Here is a 16,148-nt window from a genome sequence, read left to right on the forward strand (position 1 = left end):
CCTCTGATACAAGAGGAGCTGCCTGATTTTCCTTCTTTGACCCACAGATACCTCAAAATGGTTACTCAATATACATATTATGCATGTGGAGGTGTGCAGGCAGTTAATAATTAAAATAAGAGATTTTAAGTTAAACTTTTGAAATGTGTGTAATTTATAATAATTTAACTACAGTTCAATCATTAGTGGATGCCTAATAAGTTTGCATAACATGGATTTATTTTTAGTTAATAATTACTAATTGTAATTTCCACAAAGTTTAGTAATTAGTGACCAGACAATTTTAAGCTGGTAAATTTGCTAGATGCTACCAAACCAATTAGCATGTGATAAACATTTGCAAGTTCTGTTCGTGTACAAAAATTTACAAACTTTGTTCCTAAAGCTAAGCTAAGTAACTAAAGTAATAAGAACCTACATGAGATTAGTGGACTCGGTGCCTGTACCTGTGGTGCCCACTAGGTATCGCACTAACCTTTCAATCTGAACTCAATGTTAGAGGGTGGGTAGGATTCCAAGTTCAAGTAAATCAAGATGGTATGTGGGGTCCGATCTGTTGTAATGAGCCGGGTTCAAAATGGATCCTCACGGACAAGCGGGTCCAATCTGGGTGCTCAAACACAGAAAAACCTCATGGTGTAGTATATACAACTGCATACATAGGCAAGTAGTAGCAACTCACAATTCAGGCTGATCAATTTCAGTAAGATGAATGCAGCTTCCGCGTTCCACAGCTAGAGACTGCACACCGGAAGTGACGTTGATGTAAGTACCGCCCTACGCGTTTCGTCATTGGACGTCTACTTTTCTGTGTTTGAGCACCCAGATTGGACCCGCTTGTCCGTGAGGATCCATTTTGAACCCGGCTCATTACAACAGATTGGACCCCACATACCATCTTGATTTGCTTGAACTTTGAATCCTACCCACCCTCTAACATTGAGTTTAGATTAAAAAAGGTGGAAACAAGGATGAGTGCGATACCTAGTGGGCACCACAGGTATAGGCACCGAGTCCACTAATCTCACCTTAATTAATTTTAGCTGTCACGGGTACTGTTCCCAGTACGCTTTTAAAGGGGATTTCTTTCCTCTCCCCACTACAATTATTTCATATTTATATCATCACTGTTTATTTATTTTACATTGTCACTCAGGTCAGTGGATCCTGATTCACATTTCCATATTGGATATAAACTGTCAGCACTTCATAAATAAATTATTAGTTTGCGCTTTGTTGTACCAGTTTTTAAACCTCTGTTAGCACTTCAAGCACTCTTAGGGCTTATGTTTTTCAGTCCAGATCTTGTTTCTGCTATTTGCACTTGCACTTCATCTTGCATGTTATTATTTATTTATTGGTTTGCACTTGTGCATATATTATTTATATGGTTTTATAATAAGACCACCATAGGATCTTGGTCTCTACATATATCCATATCAGGTAGCGCCGGTTCCAACCTTTTATTTCTTTTACTTATCTTTGGCCCCTATTTATTAGGGGTTGGTTGGTGGCAGCTTGTATATATTTATAATTTTTTATCACTCTATAGCGCTGGTCAACCCCCCACCTGTTTTTATTATCTTCTCATTAAGCTCTGCAGAGTGTGACTGCCCCCTTTTTCTGAACTCTCACACAAGCTTTAAATATTCAACAATTTGAATGGATGTAGATAAGAGAAGTGTCAGGAAAACCCAGTGCTGACCAGAAATGTATGGACTTGCACAGGGAACACCAGGCACAAACATGATATAAAATAATGTGGTTTATTAAAGGATAATGCCATTAAAACAACAATATAAAACACATACACCAAGATTACCAAAACCTCAAGAACCTAAACCAATGAAGGCTAATGGATGAGAGTGGTAAAAATAAATAAAATAGACCAAATAACCAAGCTAACTATATACAGATGACAGGGTAAGACTAAAAGAGTCAGTATCAAAGGCATACACAGAAAATCAGGCAGAAGGTGTAGAGAACAAGCCAGGACAGGTTAAGGGTACACGGGAGCAGTAACAAGCTGGCTGGTGAAGGATCAAGATCAGGAACAGGGTAGCAGGTCACAAGGCACACAGATCAAGAAAACACAGCAAAACACCAAAGCAATGAGGAGTTGCACAGGAAGAGCTAAATATACTTCCAGCAATCAGCATCAGGTGATGACTAATTAGTATGTGTTGCTGGCTGCTGAGAGACACCCGCTGGCGAACACTGGAACCACACTACCATCAGCACATGAACCCATTCCTGTCAAGAAGACTGCAGATAAACAGATGCAACTTGGAGGAGGATTTGTGGATCCTCCATGTAGGAGGATTTGTTTAATCTCTGTGTATCACCTGAGGTCAGTCACTTCACTGGGTATGTGAAAGGGTTTACAACCAGAAAGGACTTTTCAGATGTCATTCAATTTCAGACTAGCTTTAGAAAGTTATTTCCATAAAGTACTCAATTTTATTTTCCCACCTAAAATTCAATGTCTAGAATGCATTTTACCATATATAACTACAAAAGAACAATGCATAGTTATGAAAGTTATGAGATTTTGAATAAAGAAATTTTAGTAATAGCTTGTCTAAGATAAGACTAAAAACATTCTGCCCCTCTAATATAGAGGGCACATGTAGGACTTTGAAAAAGTTAATGTTGTCTATGGTGGTATTAGAGGACTTGGAATGGAAGACAGAGAAAAAGACTGAACATTTTTCTTCCAGCATTTATTAGTACTGTGTGCTAGTGAAGACCATTCCACCAATATGTCTAATACTGCAAATGGTGTCCATAAGGTAGCCTTAGGATAAAAGGGTGAGAGAACTCATTCCATTTGAACTCATTGCTTAGTATGCACTTGATGGAAAAAAATCAAAGAGAGAATAGAGGCTTTGTAGTAAATCTCAAGATCAGGTAGGCTCACCCAGTCCATTTTCTTTCTTCCTAGTTAGGCTTTGGCAGTTCAATCCAGGTTAGGAAGAACACCGTATAAATTGATAAATAATTACCCTAGGATGGCAGGAGAAGGAACATTGAATTTGAATGGGAACTGTTTGGAACAAAAACACACATTTTAGTAAAATCTTTATAATGCTCATTCTACCAATTTAGGATAAGACTTTTCAACTTATGTAGATCTTTTAGAGAAAAATTGTAAATAATTTAATGTAAAAAGAATTTTCATATCTGCTAGTTTTTTTTTGCTAAGTATGTTATTGGAAACAGAACAGAAATAAAATGAGCAAATAGTTTAAAGAATAAGGTGATTTAATGGTAGTAACTATTGGCTGTTTTGGTGCAAGCCATGAGGAGAGGGAAAAAAGATATAGAAGGGCAGAGGTAGGAGAAGGATAGTTAGGAAGAGGTGGAGAAAGAGGAAGATAATATAAGTGTAAAAAATAAAGGTAAAAAAGTTACTAAGGTGAATGTAAACAGTAAGGTGGGGACAAGGAAGAGTCTGCAGAAGAAACCAGCTATACCTTCAGCAAAGCTCCTCCAGCTTGTATATATAAAAGAAATGTATGCATTCATGGCAAGTATTAAGTAGAGAAGGTGGTATGGGGGACTATGATCTTTTTATTGCATGAAAATCATGATGGCCCAGTAAACACAGAGGGGCAATAGGGATATGGATATTGAAGGGAGGTTGTGATGCAATTAGTCACAGCACATGCCGATCAGTGGGTGCCGGCCAATGGATGACCATCGGCACCCACTGATCAATGAGGAGAAAGAAAGGGCTAAGCTCTGTCTATAGTACCAGGCAGAGCTCTATTCTATCAGTAGGGATGTGCTGGTTTTTGTTTCCCTGCAAAGCAGGTAATCAAAAACTAGCACATCCCTTAGTGAAATCACCACACAGTACACATATAACCCTGTTTAGGCACACATTTAACTCTTAGATCTTCCTAGATGTTTAACCCCTTCACAGCCAGTGTCATTAGTACAGTGAGAGTGTATATTTGTAGCAATGATGACTGTATTAGTGTCACTGGTTCTCACAAAGTGTCAGAAGTGTCAGTTGGTGTCAGATTGTCCTCCATAATATCCCCCTGCAATGATCGCTGCCATTACTAATATAAAAAAAAAATGAATAAAAATTCCAGTGTATATATATATATATATATACTATAGTTTGTAGACACTATAGCTTCTGTGCAAACCAATCAATATATACGCTTATTGGGATTTTCTTTACCACAAATATGTAGCAGAATACATATTAGCCTAAATTAATGAATACATTTGATTTTTTACATTTTTTTAAGTAGATATGATTTATATCGGAAAGTAAGACATTTTTTTACAAAATTTTCAGTCGTTTTTGTTTATAGTGAAAAAAAATGTAAAAATCTAGTGGCGATAAAATACCATCAAAAAAAAACTCTCTTTGTGGGGTAAACAATTATATAAATTTCATTTATGTACAGGGTTGCATGACCATGCAATTGTCAGTTAATGTAATGCAGTGCTGTATAGCAAAGAATGGCCTGGTCATAAAGAGAGGTAAATCTTCCAGAGGTCAAATAGTTAATAACAACATGTTTTACCAATTATCAAAAATATTGTTAGTAATGGACTTATAATGTGAAAATGGCAGGGGAGATTAGGGATGGGAAGTAGGAATATCACACTGCAAGTAACTCCAGGAGCACAGTCAGGGAAGGCTAGATACCAACCTTGGTAAACTAACATTAGCACTGGGAATCTACAGTAGTCCCAGCTGAGTTGTAGTAGTATACATGTTTTGGCACCTGTAAGATAAGCAAACATGGGCCTCTGCATGTATATGAATATTAGCACAGTTTTAAAATTGAACAGGTAAAACATTCAGAAACAGAAAGGTGTAAACAAAGAAGATAAAAATACATGCCACTATCCCTGGTTATCCCTCTCAGGGCCAAGTTCTGACTAATTAAGAAACAAAAATATCATTATAGGACTGTTGGACCAAGGCCTAAGAGATCAAGCATGTGAGGGGATTATTACAGTAAAATATGTCTCCATTGCATCTGTTACTCACCATTATATCAACTATAGAATATTGAAATATGTCAGTATGTATAGAAGGTTTCTGAATATCCAAATACTTGTTCCAGCTCCTCCTCAGGAGGTGCCTCTGTCTATGTCTCCAGGCATTGAGGTAGGTGCACAGTTTAGAGGGCAGCTCGTTCATAGAATGCATCTGCAGAACAATAATGACAGTTGGTCCTGGTATGCCACCTAGCAAATAAAGGCACATAAACTTTTGACAAGTCCATTATTAAAAAAAAGAAAATCCTCCCAAAAATGTCCCACTGTGCCAGCTTTTGCTGGTTATTGAGCCATCATCAATCATGGTGCCCCTCTGCCTGCCAGCTTGCTGAAAAAACCCTCAAAGATCCAGTGCACACGACTAATCCCGATGGTTCTCATAGTCCGTGAAAGTGCGAGACCTTGCCACTGTAGAAATGTAGAAGAAAATTACACAGGATTCAAATTAAGGGTTATTGAAAAAATCCAGACTATTGTTTCTGAGCAGGAAAAGCTGTGTTTTTAGTTATATCAGGATTCTTTAGGCCTGGATTGGGGCCTGAAGCTTGAAGGTTCCAAAGTGTATTGGGTGGAACAGAACATTCAATCCTGTGTTCTAGATTTTACCAGGTGCCAGCAGCCTATGTGAGTACACAGGTGTGTAGGGTCATTATATACTTAAACCTGAGGATAGCTCAGGGCTGCCAGTTTGGAAACAGCTCTCAGTTTGGAGACATAAGGTCTCACCCAGGGATCAGAGGAGCCCCATCCAAGAGTCAAGAGACAGAATATCTTACTCAGGGGTCAGAGGTGTCCCAGACAGCAGTCAGGAGGGCTTGTTCCAGGAGTTAGGGGGGCTTCTATCAGGGTGTCAAGAGAACCCCTATCAAGATACCAGGAGTGGACCGTGCAACAGAGCACAGAGACTATAGGCTAAGCAAACCAAGTTATCCAGGAAAGCTTGGCAAGAAATGATAGAAACTCCTACATGGGCAACTGATGTTTATGTGAAGTTTGCTTTTGTTCAGTAAATGTGTGCTGCCATGCCCTAAAATCTAGTTTAGACTGGTGGAACTCATAGGGAAAAGCATCGGCCACATGAGTACAATCTCCCCAATTCCACAAGCCAAACAACAGCTCCCCTGGTTGAGAACAATCTGGTATATCCACAATGGTAGCTTACTATGTCTTACTGTTTGATTAGGTGATTAGCTTATTGTTCTCTTTTCTGCCACACTGAAAGTTTTTTTTTCTTTATTGACTTAGAGGGTCAGGATTCGCTGAATTGAGACCCCAAAGGAAAATCTTAAGATTCCAAAATCTTTAACAGTTCAACTGGTGATGGCAAGAAAAGCAAAGGATATCCTATGTGTTTTGGGGGCCACAAAATTCCCATTCATCAGAGCTGGTTGGAACAACAGAATATTGTATGGAGTCAAACTGGCTTCCATGCAGACTTGTCTGCAGACAGAGGATATTGAGGAGAATTATCAGTGCCAATGTTCATAGCAAAATGGCAGAGTGTGGCACCTAAAACCTGAACTTTTTTTTTTGTAAAGTGTTGAGTATTTAAAATATTCTAAAAGAAAATTGCTGATTTAGTGAGTGGATTGATTGAGAGACAAATGTTGGTAAAACTGAATTCCTGCCCAAACAGATATTGGGGTTAATTTATTATGGCAAATGGGCTATTCACTTTGCAAGGGAATTTGCCTCAGAGCTCAATAAATTAGGTGAAGCTCTGCTGACTTCCATCATCCAATCATGTGCAAGCAAAAATGAATAATCTGTATCTGTTCTCAGTAGTTTTCTACAGGCAGCCTGTTGTGGGAGGACCTTCTGGGTATTACCCACAGTTCTGGTATCTGTGTGGGCTATGAGCAGCACAGTGAAGCTACATTTACAAAGTAATTTCTAGGTTTGCAAAGGCATTTGCTGTATACAAACTAAGAAAATATTCTTTGTGCCTTTTTGATCATCTATTTAAAGTATTCAAGTTTAGTTTTAAAATGTACAACCCAATTCCCAAAAAGTTGGGACACTGTACAAATTGTGAGTAAAAAAGGAATGGACAATCGGGATGCAATGACTGCCCTGGGGGCCAAACCGGCTTGACCCGTCTTGTATCTGCACTTTCCCTACTCCCTCCATCCCCTTGCCATTAGTTCTCCTCGCTCCCTCACCTTCTCCCCCCCTTTTTGTTTTTTTTCTCTCTCCTTCTCTCTTTCTCTCTTATTTCTGTCTTCTCTTTCCTTCTATACGTGCTTCAATCCCTCATATGCTCCCATCCAGACGTCGTCTCTTTCAGGGAAGACCTTGCATTTTCCAACATGACAATGCCAGACCACATACTGCATCAATTAAAATCATGGCTGCATAGAAGAAGGATACGCCTACTGAAAAGGCCAGCCTGCAGAACAGATCTTTCACCCATAGAAAACATTTTGCGCATCATAAAAAGGAAGATGCGACAAAGAAAACCTAAGACAGTTGAGCAACTAGAAACCTGTATAAGACAAGAATGGGACAACATTTCTATTCCTAAACTTGAGCAACTTGTCTCCTCAGTCCCAAGACGTTTGCAGATTGTTATAAAAAGAAGAGGGGATGCCACACAGTGGTAAACATGGCCTTGTACCAACTTTTTTGAGATGTGTTGATGCCATGAACTTTAAAATCAACTTATTTATCCCTTAAAATGATACATTTTCCCAGTTTAACCACTTAACCTCCTTGGCGGTAATCCCGAGCGTGACTCGGGGTTGGTTTTTCATATCAGGAGCGGTAACCCCGAGTCACGCTCGGGGTGGATTGCAGAGAGCGCAGCGGTGTTCTCTTACCTTATCCTGGCGATCCAGCGATGATCTCTCATTGCTGAGATCGCCAGCCGAGAGTCCCGCCGCTCCTCCGTCCTCCGTCGGTCTGATCACTTCCTAGTTCCGTTCCCTGCAGCAGCAATGCTGCATGGGAGCGGAACTAGGGAGGGAAATTAAAAAAAAAAAAAAAAAAACGTTGCACAAAACACAAAACACATTTTGTATTATATATATATATATATATATATATATATATATATATGCATATATATATATATATATATATATATATATATATATATATATATATATATATATATATATATATATATATATATATGCATATATATATATATATATATATATGCATATATATATATATATATATATATATATATATATATATATATATATGCGCATATATATATATACCGGTGTATATATATATATATATATATATATATATATATATATGCACACACACCTATATATATATATAAAATTATATTATTGATTCAATTATAATTCATGCGTTATATATTATATATATATATATATATATATATATATATATATATATATATACACACATATATCTATAATATATAATGCATGAATTATAATCTAATCAATAATATAATTTTATTATATATATTATATATTAAATAATAAAATATTATTATTGATTCGATTATAATTCACGTGTTTGTGTTTCAAATTTATCACATCTGGGATGTCTACTAGACTCTTGTTTTGGTCAGGTTTAAGTCAGTAATTACTAAGAATTGTAGGCCTATAATACATAACGCCAAATTTCCATGAAAACAATTGTACCGCTTTTGGTATGTAATTCCTGACATAATCATACCGCCAGGGAGGTTAAGCCCCGGAAGATTTGGCTGCTCAAAGACCAGGCCCTATTTTGCGATTTGGCACTTCGTGATTTTAACGTAACAATTGCGCGGTCGTGCGATGCTGTACACAAACAAAATTGATGTCCTTTTTTTCCCACAAACAGAGCTTTATTTTGGTGGTATTTGATCACCTGTGCGATTTTTATTTTTTGCGCTATAAACAAAAAAAGTGCGAAAATTTTGAAAAAAATAACAATATTTTTCACATTTTTTTACATGTAATTCTCAAAAAAAATGTAAAAATCAACATTTTTTAACATTTTAGGCCAATTTGTTTTCTGCTACATATGTTTGGTAAAAAAAATCGCAATAAGCGTATTTTGATTGGTTTGCGCAAAAGTTATTGCGTTTACTAACTACTGGAAAGATTAATGTCATTTTTATTGTTTTTTTTTTTTTACTAGTAATGGCGGCGATCTGTGATTTTTTTGCGGGACTGCGACATTGCGGCGGACAGTTTGGACCCCTGACTGACATTTTTGACAATTTTGGGAGTACCATTGACATTACTACAGTAATCAGTGCTATAAATATGCACTGTTACTGTAAAAATTACCCTGGCAGGGAAGGGGTTAACTTGATCAGGCGGCTGAGCGAGTGATGTACCCCTACGTCACTTTGCCCAGCAGTGGCTGCCTGCTGCAGTATATCTATCGTTATGTGGTTAAACATTTGATATGTCATCTATGTTGTATTCTGAATAAAATATTGAAATTTAAAACTTCCACATCATTGCATTCTGTCTTTATTCACAATTTGTATAGTGTCCCAACTTTTTTGGAATCGGGCTTGTAAAAATATAGTGTTCCTACCCTTTACCTAAGATGCAGAGGGAGATTTAATAAAAATCAAAAAATGTTAATAATTATTACAAACAGAATTGCTCTTTATTGAAAAAAAAATGTATGACACATAAAACACATTCAATTAGGAATGAAGGAGTTATCATCTTTTTTTTAATGGCAGCCATGCTTTGAAAGTGTCCCAGACCACTAAGGAATTTGCCATATCAGCATTAGAGGGCCAGTAGTGACATAAGGCCTCTGGGAGTTCCTCCTGTATTTTAGGGTCCAAAATCCATGCCAGCAGGTGCAGACAGTTGAAGACTATTGAGGAGGGGAACATAATTCAATATTGCCCAGGAGAGGATGTCCACAGACACCACACACTGAAGGATCTCGATCGATGCAAATGCCAGATCAATGCATGAGAACGTCCTGTAGGTGGTTGAATGGCACGTGTAGTCCCTATCAGATGGGTGGAAATATCAACACACATCCGGCAGGGAAAACGCACTCGCCCATTGAGGAAGGCGGTTACCATATGTCTAACTGTGTAAAACAAGGCCACAGCAGCTGGATATAGACCAACGATTATGAACGGAGCACCAAAAATAGTCGCATGTAGCAGTACAAAATGCCTCCCAGGATCAGTTCTCACTTACAGGAGTTAAAACTGCAGGGATCCGTGAATCAGGATAGCAATTTTTTTGCATTTATACAAATTCCCCAGGGCATTAGCCAGGCCCCCGTACCCTTTTTTTTATGGCCAATAATTTGCATATAAGCATTAAAAATGGGGACTTTTGATTTTTCAAATTTGGGTCCCATAGACTTCAATGTTCGAGAGTTCTATTGCGAATAGCACAGAAGAAAAGAAAAACAATATTTAAGATACAGCTACACCATAATTTGTAACACTGGGAATTTGTCTTTATATTTAGTCCAGGGATTACCAAACTTATCTTTCCAATTAAAATAGTTACTTTCTAATAGACAGTTGTATTCGATAATGAAAAAAACATAATATTTGTTGTATATTAATAACTTGCAATGTGTTCCAAGACAACAATCATTTAAACTGTTCCTTAATTGCTTCCCACCTGGCCAATGTCCATAAACGGCCGGGTGGACCACCCGTCTTTCTCAGTGGACATACAGGAACAATTCAGAACGAGTGCCCGCAGCACGGCCATGTGATCGCTGTGGATCTACAAGGTCTGTGACAGCTCTGTGTGTAAGGATGATTTTACATACAGTACACTCGTTCTTACACACATCTGTCACAGTGCCCCCATAAACATCTGTACCAGTGCACAAAACATCTGTACCACTGCACAAAACATCTGTCAGTGTCCCATCACATCTGTACCAGTGCTCAAAACATCTGTCAGTGTCCTGATACTAGAGTGTAATTGGTATTGGTAATAGAACAAATAAGGATAATGAAGCGTCCTTCAGGGTTCGTAAAGCAATTGTGGAGTTGGAAGGGGATAGTGTTCTGTATAGCAATTAGTAATAGCAATTGTTTCCACAAATAGCTGGATTTGAAAATATGAGGAAATTTGTTGTGGTTGCATAGGGGTGTCACATATTGGGCAAAATGCGTTTCCTGTACGCAAACTATGTCGCAGTTTAGTGATATTGCTGTTTTCCACATGGAAACGCGTTTTACTAGATTGTTTAGTTCTTTCGCATTTAAAGATAGTATAGTAATGGACATATTGTGTATGTGTTAGAAGATGGTATTAAAAGTATTAACTCACAATTGGAAGTGATGGTTGGAGTAAACTTCAGAAAGTTGCTGGAATGACGTAGAGGATTTTCTATTCTTGGAAGTTCCAGGCAGGATATCAATTCACATAAATGTCAAGGATTCTGTGTGTAATAAAGCAAATTTTAAACACTGCACAGTGAGGGTTAACTTGTGGATCCTGGAGTTCACTAATTTCTATGTTCAAGAGGAGAATAACAGGCGGCAATGAATACTGTAAAAATGATACGAAAAATAAAAAATAACATACTAAACAGGTAGATATATCAGCAGTATGAACTTAAGGTGCTGACCGAACTGGGGGGAAAGTTCAAGAGCAAGATGTGGATGAGCATAGAGCCTGGCCGGACTTCAAAGTTGTCGCTCTGTGTACATAGGGCAAAAACAGTTATTTGTATTTTGATTTGTGGTTTCCACGGTAGTTCCCATGTTGCGGAGGTTTGAGTTGATTGGAGGTGTCATAGGTATTGTGTGGGAGCTCAGGTATGATGCCCCATGAATGGAGCAATTTCATTCCTCCATATATTGTATATATTGCATGAGAGGCCCCGTTGTGTGTGACTATGATAGTGGTTGGGTGGTGCCATTTTTAGATTAATTTGTGTTTGGAGAGGGTTTTCATCACCATTTTTAGCTTTCTTCTCGATTGCAAAATGTATTGTGATAAATCTGCGAATATGTGGATATTTTGAGTATGGTGCTGGTAATGAAGATAATGTTTTCACTTTGGTTAGAATTTTTTCTTTAACCTGGTAGAAGTGGACCCTCAAAAGAAGATCTCTGGGGACTGTCTTCTAAGTGGCGTGGTTTAAGAATTCTGTGAATACGGTCAATAGTTAATTCTAGCGGAGGTAATTCAGGCACCAAAGTTGAAAATAGGCTGTTAGTGTATTTTGCAGGAAGAGGAATAGACTTGTATTTTAATAATATTGCGATAAGAGTGATCTTCTAAATCTGCTAAGTTCCCTTTTATCCACATGTTGTCATCTTTCTGCTTTATATATGCATCTACAAGGTCATTCACAGTGCATTCCTCCATTTTATTTTCCATATATTGCACTCTATCTCCCATGTGTTGCAAATCAGTAGAGAATTTATGAATCAGGGAGGAGAGGTTTGCCATAAGGGAGGATTGCATTGACAAAAGCAAGTCCTTCATTGTTGTATCAAGGACAGGTTGCCCTGAGGTGGGAAATGCAGCTATTGAGGATTGTAATGATGAGATAGATTTCTCATGGTTCTGGTCTGTACTCACTGTGGCCTTGGCCTGGTGCGCTGAATTCATCCTCATCCTAGCTTTTGCTGGGCTCTGTGTACCTGGAGTGAATGGATGAGAGTTGTTGGGAGTGAGAGGGAACATCCCACTGCCCAGTGCTTCCGAATCTTCCTTCCTTCTGTCTGTATATGCCACTGAAAGCTGCGAGGCGTCGCCATCTTACCTCCTTCTCTGTTGTGGAGTGGGCCAATGGAAGAAGGCTGTGAGCTTCTTCGGGCACCATTCATCCATTCTCTGGCAGGAATGGCATGTTGAGTCTGTGGGAGTATGGGTGCCATAGGAGGGTATTGAAAGGGCTGTATCTTTGCCCTATGGCTGTCAGTGTCCGGTCGGCTGTAAGGAGCTCTCTTCTTAGGCAGGCCATCTCGAACACGTGCAAGCCACCCCCCGAGATCCAGATTTTAAAGGACCAATGGGTCTCAGGGCCAGTTGCATCCAACTTGTTGAAGGCCAGGAAGTCGTACTCCAGAAGGATTTTATTATAGGACCTGTAGGTTTTAGGGTGGCCTGGTATAAGGCCAAAAAGTCAGGGGTGTTAATGAGTTTGGCTTTTATCACTAATAAAGGTCAAACATCTGCTTTGGTGATTTATTTTCAGAAGCCAATTTCCTTCCATTCATTGGTACAAGTTTTTGTGCAGAGAAAATCCATATGGTTCTGCCTGTTAAGCCTCTTCTGTCCGGAAATTCGGTTGGTACTGTTGACTCGGAAGGTGGTGTTCCCAGAGGCTTTCACTTCAGCAATGAGGGTTTCAGAATTGGCAGCTTTTTCTGTAGGGAGCCTTTTTTTTAAGTTCTCCACCATGACAAGGTGATACTACATCCTCATTCATCATTCTTGCTAAAGGTGATGTTGAGTTTTAATTTAAATGATGACATTATTCTATCTTTCTTTTTTCTTAGTCCTCAATCACTGAAAGAGAAAGCTCTGCACACACTGGATGTGGTTAGTGCTTTCAAGGTTTATCTTAAAATGACTGCAGGGGTCATGTGGTAGGATTCGTTATTCATTCTTCCACATGGTCCCAGGAAAGGTCAAAACGCTCCAGTGCAAACACCTTTTCAGCATCTAATGCTAGAAAGATTGTAGGTGTTTTAAGAAGCTTTGCATAGTTAAGTGGGTGGAGAACTCTCATGGTTGCAGCAGGGGCCTGTCAGTTTTTGATAAAGCCCACTTGATCCAGATGGATCAGAGAGGGATGTATGTCCAACAACTTGAGAGCTAAAGCTTTTGCATACCTTTTTATAGCAGTTTAAAAGGGAAATAGGTCTATAATTGCAAGATAGTGGGGTGTCTTTGGTTTTGGAATTGTAGTAATCACTGCTTGTAGAATTTCTTTGTGGAAGCAACCATGTTTTAATGCTGCATTGTAGATAGTTACTAAATGAGAGGTTAGGGTCATGATGGGGAGGCTGTGGACGACTTAAAAATTTTCAGCGGTAGTAAAAAAGCAGAAGAGAATAGAAATGTTCCATTTGGGCCTCAGTAAGTTTAGGTAAGGATAACAGGCTAAGGAATGAATAGATGTGTGCCCTGGTAAGGTGGGGAGTGTATTTGTCCTTGTGTACGTTATATAGAGAAGAATAGTAATCTTTAAATAATTCAGCTATTTACGTAGGTTAGGTTATACTGTAAGTTTTAGAATTATCATGTGGGTTTAAGAGGAATGCTATTTTAGTGGCAAGTTGTTTGCGCTTAATACGTTTTGCTAAATATGATCCTGCCTTGTTACTAAGAGCATATGTATTGGCATTGAGAATGTGAATCCGTTTTTTCATGTCTATATAGTAACAATGTTCAGTTATGTAGTGCATATCTGAGTTTTAATAACTTTGCAGAGATAGAGTTGCAGAGTAAGAGAATTTCCATTTGCTAAGCTTCTCAGTTTCTCGTATGATTAATTTAGTTAGTCAAATTGCTGAGATATTAAGTTTTTAGCTTGAAAACTCCGTTGTGGGAGGTGCATGCGCAGAGGCTCCCTGTATGGACATGTGATCAGGAAGCTCTGTCCCACTCCGGCCGATTAGCCTGATCTAGAGCCCATATACAGCATGGCCCAGCACCGCCTTAACACCCGAAGCTCCACAGATGTCCGGCGGCCAGGTTAGGAGGGACCTTTCCCAGCAATTAGGCTTGGTCCCCCCGCTCCCGGGAGGTTCCAAGATGGCGGCAGCTCCCCTCCACAGCATGGGCTCGTATAGCTAGGGGGACATTGCAGATGTCAGACCTATTCCCCCTAACAGGCCAGTCCTGCCCAGCCCTGCTCCTTCAGGCGAACACCCCACCATACTTTCTCCAGCCTCCACAGTCTCTCTTCTCCAGAGGACTCTCGATGAGTGAATACAATCCCCTGCTGGAAACCTCATGGAGAGCCCATGCCTCACAAATGGAGCTTTACAATTTCCCCCTAATAATCCTCCTGACTTTTCCTATGTAATGGCCACCTTTTCCAAAATGCTGGCAAGGGGGTTGGCACAAACGGCCACACAAATACCCACCGCCATACAAGCTGATTTGCAAAATTTGGGGTCCAGGATTGAGGCCATTGAAAATAAATCTGACCAAGCTGTTGCAAGGGTTAATCAGAACACAGCAAGGATTCAAGACCGTCATGACCAATTGGACACTGCCCTATCAAAAATCAATGAACTGGAAAACAGATTTGGACATTATAATTTTAGGATAAGGGGTCTATCCGAAACTATCAAAGATGTCAATTCTGCATTGTGCTCTTTCATTAAGGAATTGATCCCAGACATTCCTCCCCACTGCCTGGAACTGGACAGAGCTCACAGGGCACTCTGTCCCCCTAACCCTGATGGAACACTGAGAGATATCATGGTAAAGCCCCACTTTTACAGGGTTAAGGAGGAAATCATGAAAATCACCAGAAATATGGATCAGCTCAGCATCCAAGGGCATACCATTCAAATTTTTGCTGACCTCTCACCCACTTCTATTCAGAAAAGGCGATCACTTAAACCCCTTCTCTTTTCCTTTTCATCTGAGCTTTATATTCAAACAAAAAAACCTACGGGTTTTCCTCATTTTAAGAAGGTGAACATTTATTACTTAAATTGGATCTGATTACCCAGGAACCATCTTCAACCTCCCCTACTAAATACACTGGATAATCGAAAAGACCCTCCCTTGCAAGCCCTCTAGTTCCTGTTTGGCAGAAACAGCAACCAAAAAGGGTCAAAGACTCCCGGCCCCCCCCCCGACTGACTCCACTGACTACCTTGGTGAATCCATAGACTTTTACACTGAAGAATTTCTCCACTCCATTCGTGGACCTGGACCTTCCCTTATTGGATTTGGGTTCTCTTTTTGGAACCCCAACTCCTCCTACAGCTGAAGTTTTACTCTGTTTATTACAGTTTGGAATTTTTAAATTTAGGTTTGGATTGTATGTGTTTTTTCCTCCTACAAGTGGGAGCCATTTCTATATCATTTGTTCTTCGCTCAAGAACACTAACCAACTCTCTCCCTCTGCAGCTTAACAACAAGAAGCAACCTCCCTGGACTTGGCTCCTGGACACCCTTCAGCCCCTGTGGGTTAGGGGAACCCACCCCCCC

Source organism: Pelophylax lessonae (assembly GCF_965119305.1).
Source record: "Pelophylax lessonae genome assembly, chromosome: 3".
Classification (NCBI taxonomy): Eukaryota; Metazoa; Chordata; class Amphibia; order Anura; family Ranidae; genus Pelophylax; species Pelophylax lessonae.